The sequence below is a fragment of the Amaranthus tricolor genome, chromosome 4 (genome assembly GCF_026212465.1).
Source record: "Amaranthus tricolor cultivar Red isolate AtriRed21 chromosome 4, ASM2621246v1, whole genome shotgun sequence".
NCBI classification, from domain to species: Eukaryota; Viridiplantae; Streptophyta; class Magnoliopsida; order Caryophyllales; family Amaranthaceae; genus Amaranthus; species Amaranthus tricolor.
In genome coordinates this window covers 75294-85896 of record NC_080050.1, presented here as the reverse complement: position 1 = coordinate 85896, position 10603 = coordinate 75294, and the positions used below count along the sequence as shown (strand labels likewise).

Here is a 10603-nt window from a genome sequence, read left to right as displayed (position 1 = left end):
ACCCTAAATATATTTTATTTTATCTATCATCTTATAATATTATACTTCATTTTATGAATTTTTATGTGGTTAATTATACTCTTCATCTTATTTTATACTCCTTTTTATTTTTCCCATTTAATTTTGACATATTTGCCAATGTATATTTTCAATCTTAAATATCTCTAATTATGTTTAAGTAAAAATTATAATAAGTTGATATTAATAAAATTTACAATAGAACGAATTAAACAAGATCCCACATAACTATGTTGTAACTTATAAATTAAGAACAAATCACATAATAAGAGTGATTGATGAATAGTGTTGAAAAATCAATAGGGACGAGTAAAACAAATAAAAGGGAGTATATTTTATTCAGTTCCACTAAATTAACATATTTCTATTTTTGAATATAATAAACTCTTTTGATCTTTACGTTTTCTTTTAATTCAAAAAATGCACCACTCTACTATATTTATTTTTTTAAGTTTAGGAACAAAATTTATAAATTTTATAAAGGTTCTGTGTAATTATTAAAATTGTAATATTTTTTCTAATAATTTTATATCTTTAAATACCTTAACATATATTAAGTAATTTAATTTTAAGACTCCTAATTTATCAGAATTTTGTGCAATCAAATATATTAAACATATTCAGAACCTTTCATATTTTTTTGGCGAGGGTTTCTACCAACATGATATACTGTTGTAGATGTCCAAAATTTATAAAGTTTTGATCTTTTGTAAGAAAAAAAAAAAAGAATCCATTTTGTTTTTTTTTTCAAAAGGCATAATTCCCTTTGTGGGCATTTGTGATAAGAGGGAATAAAATAATTGGAGAGGTTAACTTTGGTAGAGTTGCATACTATTCTTAAGAGTAGGTGAAACTGACAACATCATACCTTTTAACTTTTAATTAAGGGAATTAAGTTTAAGGATTGTGTTAATTAATGTATAGAGGGAATATACAAAAAGACATACATTCACCTTATTTTATTATTTTTTAATATTTTCTATTTTTATATTTTAATTTATTTTATTATACATTTAAAATGATAAATAATCCATTATTTTACTCATTATCTTCAAAATAGATATTCATTTTATATTTTATAAATTTTTATATGAAAAGATTTCACTATGAGACATGCTTTATACTTGAATTAAATAACTTAATAATAAAAATTTTTAGCTTATAAACTTTTATTTTAAATCGTCTCATTATGTGACAGTCTAATATAAAACGAATTGTTTATATTTCATTTCATAAAGAATTAGGGTCGGGCTTTAATACAATGTTCATTATTTTGCTTGTTTGTTGGGTAAGGTTTCATTATTTAATTTATTTTCCGGCTTGGGGTTGGTAATTGAGCATCCACAAATATAACACCCATCAATTATTAAATAGTCTTGTTGAACCGATTTAATGCTACCAGAAATTGTTTTATAATTGAGGGAATTTAATAAATTATAGATATATTAATAAATACTACCAATTTGTAGCCGAGAAAGCCTTTCAAAAACTGCTTTTACATTTGCGGGATTATATAATTATCGATTTTTTTACAAAGAGAAACAAGTGTTGGTCTAGACTCTAGAATAAATTATATAATTTAATAATTACTTTCTCCGTTATGAAATACTTACTACATTGTGGTCATTGACAATATTCATCATTTAAGCTTGTTTGACTTATTGATGCGTCTAACGTGTAAGAAAAAATATAGTTATTTGAGATTTTATTTGAATCGTCTAATCGTATACTTTCATAATATTAAATATTAATTTTTTATAATTTAAATATGTATATTTCAATAATAAATAATTAAAATAATACATTAAATTAAAAGTAAGTATAAAAATAATTGATTGATAAGAAGTAAGGATGTCACACATAAATAATTAAATATAGTACATCAAAGTATTATGTGGGTATTCAAAATATGATGATTGGTAAATAAGAAAAAGCAATAATGAACCTCCAAAGTGAAATAGAAATAAAGTTTTCAAGTAATGATCAGTGGATTGTATAGAAAAAGAAGATAATCAAACTCTACTTTTTGGGGTTAAAAAAAGGGGGGTGGGGGGGTTAGACAAAGTTGGTGGGATGCCAAATGTGTACAACAAAAGGGTTGGTTTCAAACGAAAAAAAAAAAGAAGAAAAGAAACAGGATGCAAAAAAAGGTTGGTTAATGCTTGTGCATGAATTTGGATTGTTAAAGTTGTGCTTTCCATGATCATCATAATTCATATCTGAAGATATATAGTTGGTTGTACTTGTACTTACGAGATCACTCATAATAAAATATAGTTGACTAATTATGCTACACCCTTTTAAGTTTCCGAGAGATATATATTGTTGCAAATTTAATTTTCAAGACAAACTACATTTTGATGATCAAACAAATAACAACAAATCTCTTTTCACACAAATAACTACGTGCAACCACTCACAAGTCTAGCTCATAATTTCGAAATTGTCATTTTAGAACTTGAATTTGACATTTTGAACCCTAAAATAGATATTTTAAGTCTTAAATTTGACAAACTTTAAACTATTGGAATAGACATTTTAACTCTTGAAATGAATATTTTACAGTTGGAGTAGGTAAGTAAAATGCAAAATTAAGAGTTGGAGTAAGGGTTTTAAGAGTTAGAATTGTCATTTTAAGTGGTGGAATTGGTGTTTTAAGAATTGAAGTTAATAGCTAAAAATATTAAATTAAGCCTCAAGAGAAGGAAGATTGAGGTTGGAGTAGAGATTTTAAGTGTTAAATTTTAGCTTTTTAAGTCTTAAATGAGTATTGTAAGGCTTGAATTCAACAAATATAAATTTTTTTAATCGCAAGCGTGAGACAGCTGCATACATTTTTTGTGAACATATAAAATGATTCATTGCCATTAACAAGGGAGATACAAATTGATTCATTTGTATTTTGTATTGTATTTACATTATATTACTAACAAAATCTATGTACTAATACACTTATTTAAGAGACAAGCTGGACAATGATTCCTGCAGTATAGGAGTACTTGCAAATAAAATAAGAAAGATAAGATAATAAAATTTGCTAAGCTTGTGTATCCAATTGATGTAACAATTCAATTTTAATTTATTTTTATAAAGAAATAATTTTAGATCAATTCAAATCTAAAATTTGAAAGCTCCTATCCTATAATAGGAATGGAGTACTCAAATAAATATAGTAAGCAAAGTTGCTTTCATCCTCGTAATTTAGTTACCAATTACCATGATGTTTCGCTTTTGGATGATAGAAAACATGTATGTGTCGGTGTTAATATTAATTTTATTTTGGTAGGATTAAGGATTTATTACATCATATAATTTAAAAGCTTTTATATATTTGTGTCAATAGTAAATAATATTTAAGATTTATTTTATTCGTCTTTTTAATTTGCATCATATAATTCAAAAGTGTTTATATATTTGAGTGAAGAGGGAATAAGATTTAGGATTTAAGATTAGTCATTTAGAATAATACACTTTTTATTCTTATTGTTATTGTTAAATTTTTTTGTTGGTTGACTGTTATATATTTTTCGACAGATTTTGGTTATTTCGTGGATAAAGAAATTTTGTTAGAATATTGTCCATCCACGTAGGAATGGATTTTCATTAAAGAGTTCATATCAATTTGATGTTTACCTCTAAGAACAATTCATTAGTTGATCTCAAACACTGTACGATTCATTAGTTGTATTTTTGACATTTTAGGTTCAACGGTCATCTTTATTTATAGTTGATCTCAAAGTTAACTTGTTCGACACTATTGCTCTACTTGTTTGTTGTTGTATGTTTAATTGTTTATAACACTTGGGAGAATAAAAACATTCCTTCACATTAAATCTTTAAAGTTAACTGATTTTACAATAACTAGAAAGGATAATTATTCTTATGAAAATAAAAATTTATGATAACAACACTTAGATTTTTGAAACTAACAATATACTGAAGTACACATCCCTTCATTACATCTCTTAATATACAAACACAAGGAACAAGTAGAAGGATGATTAGAAATTTTTAGCAACATTAAGGTAACGGCATGATGGATTAAAGGAGGGAACATATGAATGATAAATGATTGTAAATGTTCTTTGTTGATACAACAATACCACAATTTTAAACTAAGGCACATTTTTGGGAATGGATGAAGGATATATTATCAACTTTAATATCCAATAATAGAGATACGCTACATTAGAAACTAGAAACTAAAGGCCTTCAAGATTACTGTTAGAAATAATAATCAAAACCTTAGAAAATTTAAAATCTTTAAGTCAAAAAATCAAAAAAATGAACCAAATAATTCACCTTTCAAACTTATTCCAAAAGTAAACGTGAAGTTCTCAAACTCGAGGTTTGAAGCTGTTTGCAGTTAGTACTGCGAACAGGTCAAAAAAGACAAAATAGTTGTTCGCAGTTAGTAACTGTGAACAGTTATTTGACCTGTTTTGACCTGTTCGCAGTTACTAACTGCGAACAGCATGCTCCACAAAAACAGGTCAAAATAGTTGTTCGCAGTTACTAACTGCAAACAACTATTTTGTCTTTTTTGACCTGTTCGCAGTTACTAACTGCGAATAGTCCCAAACCTCGGGTTTGGGAATTTCACACTTACTTTCGAAATAAGTTTGAAAGTTGGATTATTTAGTTCATTTTTTAAATTTTTTGACTTAAAGATTTCAAATTTTCCAAAACCTTTATATATGGCAATGGACTCCTTACTTTGAATAAACTATGAAATGAACAACACTGTAGAGAAGATTAGTTTGCGATGATGGCATCACCAGAAATCTTGATATAGATTGAAAGCGACTACAAGCTTTCCTTTTGTGATATTTCCCCCATAAAGATACTTGGGTTATGATACCAGAAATTCACAATAAGATACAATCAATCACATCAACCGATTAGTACAAACCGATTGAACTAAATGATTATGCGTTTATGTAGAGATTAAAACCAGAAAAATAATAAAAGAGTTTATAACTCTCTTTTATGTTTTAAGAGATTGAGAGAAAGATGAAACATAAATTATATTCCAAGATGTCATCAAAAGTGTAAATGATTTTATGCACTAACTCTTATTTATAGAGTAAAGTAGCAATAATTCATCCAAATCCATTTACTAATTATATCAAATAAAACATTAATTTATAACAACACAACACTCTATGAGATGAAGTTTTAATCCACGAACAGATGCACTATCCTGAGGTGCTTGAACAGGCACTATAGGTGCCCGAACGAGCATATGCCCTGACCATCAAATAGAAACTCAGAAAAAACTGACAATACTTCACTGAAGTGTTGGAACGAGCACTATCGTGCTCGAATGAGCATATGGTCAAGCAATGCTTGATTTGTTCTCCTTGTTACGTTTTTGCTTAGTTATATGCTTTAGTGCATGGGTTACGCCTTTAAATATATCCTACATACTCTAAATACTCAACAATTACAAGTTGCACAAACTTTAATATCCAATAATTCATGGCCAATTTGCCATCGTGAACATACAAGACTTTCTAACACTAAACGGCCCGTTTGATTGATGGTAATGAAGTAATGGGAATGAAATGTTGTAATAGCAATAGTAATGAAGGAAAGGATATGAGAATTGGTAATGAAGATTCTTTTGTTTGGTGTGCATGACTAAAGAATGATAATGGAAGATAATATTCCATTGATTGCATTTGATTGTTAGTAATAAAAAATGGTAATAACTCTTAGTTTCATTATTGTATATTTGTATCTAAAAGCATTATTGTATCTAAATTATTCTATCTAATGATTCTTTTTTAATAATAATATTTTTTTGTACAATTACATATTACCTTTTTTTCTTCATTTTTTTTTCTTCAGCTCGAAACAACATTACCTTATTTTATTACCACAGTAATACTTCATTACCATTACAGCCTAATACCAGGTTGTTTGACGGTAATAAAAATGGCCCTTTTTGGTAATTTCATTATCTTATTTTATTACCATTCATTACCATTGAAGGCATCCAAACAACCAAATTTTTTATTACTTAATTCTATTACCATTACCGCCCTCTAATACCATGTACCAAACGGACCGTAAATTCTCATTCAAGAACAATGGAAAAGACAAGATGAAGTGACGTTTTTTTTAATTTTTCATAATTTTTCAACTGCTTCCACATGTAAACATAAATGAATATTTAGAATAAAAAGAAAAGTAAAAACATTAAAGAAACTAACTAAAAACGCTTAATAGTACATGTAGAGTAAGTAACTTTATATACATAACTTCCATATGTAAATTGCATAGCTCGTTCCCACTTCTTCCACTTTACAAAGAACCTCCGAAGAAAGATGTGCAATTCCCTCACGTCATTCATGAATAATTCCCCTTTTTCTTTCATCATGCAAAATCTTTTGGGTGTCGACTGAACCAATCACACCCTTGGTTGAGGTGTTGTCATGGAATCTTACAAACCCTAATATGATAGCCTCTAATATATACGACTGTTTTAATTTTATTTCGGAAATGACTATGATGTTATGTAAGGTTGTGTTTCTTCATAAAAATTGATGTCTTCATCAATTATTAGACATAATTTATGGGAAGATATCATGCATAAATTCTATAAATACAGGGCAATACATGAGGATGTGAATATACTTCAATACACTTAAATTCTGATTTTATCTGATCTATTCCTCTCCACTCTTAATCATATAAATAACTTGATAAATTCTTTATATTGCTTTTTATTTTAACATTTCCCTAAGCACATAATCATTTAAATTATTCACTTCATATCTCCCTCCTATTCAGCTTATGTGTCATATTTAGTTTTTCACGCTTGTCGAGACAACATTTTAACCGTTAATATCTCAAATTATTCTTAATTAACAATTATAAAAAGTTGATATTAATAATTCTTGTATTGAGACGAATCAAACAAGATCTTACACGACTATGTTTTAACTTTTAGATTAAGATTAAAATACAAATTATAAGTGAATGGTATCCAAAAATAAACGGGACAATTAGGCTGAATAGGAGGGAGTATAAATTATTGTATCTTATTGTAAATTTCTATTTCAACCCAAATATCTCTTTGGGAGTTGAAACTATCACAAAGGCAAAGGTAGCAATAGTCTTCAGACAATAATCAAAATTTATGATGATTTAAGTGTTGCATACAAATCTTTCGGTATTGTCCTCTTTGTGTAAAACAAAGCAAAGGGTCTATTATTGTCACACACAAAAAAAGACAACAAACATAATTTTTTATATCTTTATTTGTAATACTTACATAAGTAATTTGAATCATCAATTAAAAAATGAAACATGTTTTAACACTTTATTAAAGTATAAATGTGGAAAAAGGAACTAAAACTGAACTGAAAATAAGTTGCTTACTTGAGATACAACCATGTTATATAATACTCTACATAGGTGGATGGTCCTGGGAAAGATGTTAGCCACCTGGAAGGAAACCCCAAAGTGAAATCAATTAATTGATTTAAAAGATAGATAGCTTGAAACATGTGATACAGAAAAAAAAAAAAAAAAAAAAAAAAGCATAACAAAACATTTTGGACATTACTTGAAACAATCTAGATAAACTGACCAAGTCTCTTTAATTAATTTTATAAAAGCAAAAAAAAAACAAAAGATAAGATAAATAATAAGTGGTAGTTAGAAGGCAACAAACAGAAATAGACACGTAATCATGATTTGTACCCAACCTTAGCTTCTATCTGTTTGACAAATCTTCTATTCCAATCATAATGGATTTGTTTACGAATAAATTAAATAATATTTTAAAATAATGCAACGAAAACAAGTTACGAATTTTAGATTATTCATGTTTCATGCAATCTCGCCACCTCCCACCCTTTTTTTTAAGGGCTATGATGAACCCAATCAACCCCAACATACATTATCTTTATTTTACACCAACCTATGTTGGGACTACTTTTTCTATTGTCTTCAATTCTATGAGCCGGGGTTTTGCCACAATTTCCATTTTTAAGGTGTTTTTAATAAATAAAAAGAAAAATTTAATTAAGTGGATGACATTAAAAAAACCAGAACTAGCAAATATAAGAATCAAAAGTAAGCATCAAACGGGTAAAATTAAGGTTATCATCGAGGCACTCGTGGAACTAACTTGAGTCAAATACCTTACGACATAATTGTACCCAACTCACTCCAAACATTGTTATTTGTTATGCTGGGAATTCAAACTGATACGACATAATTGTCCCTAGATTTCCAACTGCCTCAGCCCTCAACCATATTACTCATACAAACATTATAGCCTTAGAGGTAGTCCCCCCCACCACACACACATGCACACACAGAGTTACGTTTAGCAATTTGCTTTTCATGTGATAAGGTCAATGTTCTGTTCTTAGAGAATAATAGAACCCTCTCATCTCCAAATAATAGACTCCAAAATGAGCAATCAATGAATCTCTCCAATCAAATGTGAGTGGCACTGAAAAGAGTATAAGATGCGGAACAAGAGATCCCTAGACCACCCACCCCACCCCCTTTAACCGTGAGAACTCCACATGAAGAAAACAAGTTCCAAACCAAAACCTCAAACCTCAGACTACCTAGAGAATTCAATGAATTAAACATTCTTATATGGGTCAGTGATAACACAACCAGAAGATACAACATATTCACAACAAATATTCGAGGGTTCTTATTATTACATCGCTCTAGTAAGAACTAAGATGCCAGGAAAACAGCAAAACACTTAAATGAGCTTCCAAAATGAGTGTAACTCACGCTACAGCATTCAAAGATTGTGGAAGCACAACCCAAAATAGGAAAATTAATTTGTACAAATCGGCACAACTTGCTTGACTTCTCTTATCATTTATTCAAAACAAGGTCCCTACCTTGACAAATGCAACCATGGAAAAAAAAACTGCACAATAAATGACAAAAAATATCAGATTAATTGAAAGTAACAACCCCATACCAAAAACCATATCAATCCCTTAGAATGGTTCTACGAATTTCAACTCCTAATTTACGATCCCTTCATTGTCTTAATGCCACTACAAAACCAAAGAGACTAAAACTAATACTTACAATAATTTGGTTACAAAAATGCCTCCAACTGTTCAAAATGACCAAAATGCCACTGAAGTCGCATGCAAGGACACACCATTTTAACAAAATTCTAATACTACTATAATCTTCCTATAAATACCCTAATATTTATTGAGGTATGAGATCTTACACACAATTACTCCTCAAATATCTCCTAAATTCTTTCTTGAGCCCATTGATGTCATTAAGTCACAAAATGTCACTGATGTCACATGCAAGGACATACTATTCCAACAAAATTCTATTAATTCTATTATCTTCCTATAAATACCCTAACATTTATTGAGGTGGATGCCCTAAGTAATGCTTTAGTTCCGTATATATCATGGAATGTCCAACACTCAAGGCTGGACCACTTACATGTGAAGCACAAGTGATAGATAATTCTGTTATCCCTTCCAACCCCACACTCCTCAACACCCAAAATACTAATTATTCAACCTCTTTTAGCAGTAACTTGAGATGGTTATTACCTTGTATAATCTTCCAACCAACTGAGGTTTGAATGACATCCGCAGAAAAAATCTCAGCACCTGATAACTTACAAGCATTTCTTCAAAAGGTATCTCAGTTTCAACAACCAAGTTTGGCAGATGGGTACACATTCCAATCTCTAATTAGCTCGACAAGAAAGCTAATTTTGATTTGTGCACTTAAATAACTGTCTCGGACTCCTACACAATTCTGTAGCATAGAAATGTACTTATTAATTCTGTGCTTTTGTTTTATAATAACTAGTATAAAAGCTCGTACAATGCACAAATTTATTAGTATGAAATATATAAAAATATAACTTTAAAGAATAATGCAAGTATATATATTATCGTGATTGAATTTATCAAATACATGACTTTTTTTAAAGCAAAAAATTAAATACATTTTTTTAAAAAATTGGTTCTCAAACATGAAACATATCATTTTCTCACTCAATCAAACATATCAAATTCTAGGTTAGGTATATAGAATTGTAAATTAGGTAAATATTGCCATGTAATCAACTATCATTTACTAAAGTAATTCCATTTGTCAAAGCTCTCTAAGGATGACATTTGTCATTTTCCAACATTTTTATTAGTATGTATGATATGATTGTTGGTCTTCACAACTTATAGTTACCTGACACTTTATCATGCTAATAAGATGATAAGCTTGTATAAATTAACGACTACTGCAAAAACTTAAAGATTAGAAAAAGGCACGCCTCATTCAACTGAAGTGCTTGTGTCACTATTCCCATCAATACAACACAGGCATTCAAACCAGAAGTTCCGGTCTGGAACAAAACAGCTAAATTTCAAGGGCAACATGTGACTATGTCCGACTACACTGAAACCATGCAGTGCACATAGAAAAGGTTTGAGAAACGTCTGCAAGTCAACAAATTTCGATAAACATGCATGCATGTTTGAGCACTAAGGTAGAAGGCATGTTATCAAAAAAACACAAACTGCAAGGAATAGCAACAGGTTATGTCATCTTTGGC

At 29.1% G+C, this 10603-nt stretch overlaps 1 protein-coding gene across 6 annotated transcripts in view; it reads right to left on the bottom strand.

The window, feature by feature from the left end:
• Positions 1 to 7256: 7256 nt before the first annotated feature.
• Positions 7257 to 10603, bottom strand: part of LOC130811185 (uncharacterized) — a 28739-nt gene continuing 25392 nt past the window's right edge. For 2 of the 6 annotated variants that reach the window (XR_009041130.1, XR_009041134.1), the window contains exons 10-11: positions 9594 to 9804; positions 7257 to 7473 (exon numbers count right to left, since the gene is read on the bottom strand). The gene's annotated coding sequence lies outside the window, so the exon portion shown is untranslated. Of the gene's footprint in view, positions 7474 to 8790; positions 8933 to 9593; positions 9805 to 10603 lie in introns of all 6 variants that reach the window. The other 4 variants (XR_009041133.1, XM_057677376.1, XR_009041131.1 and 1 more) reach the window with 3 other exon arrangements.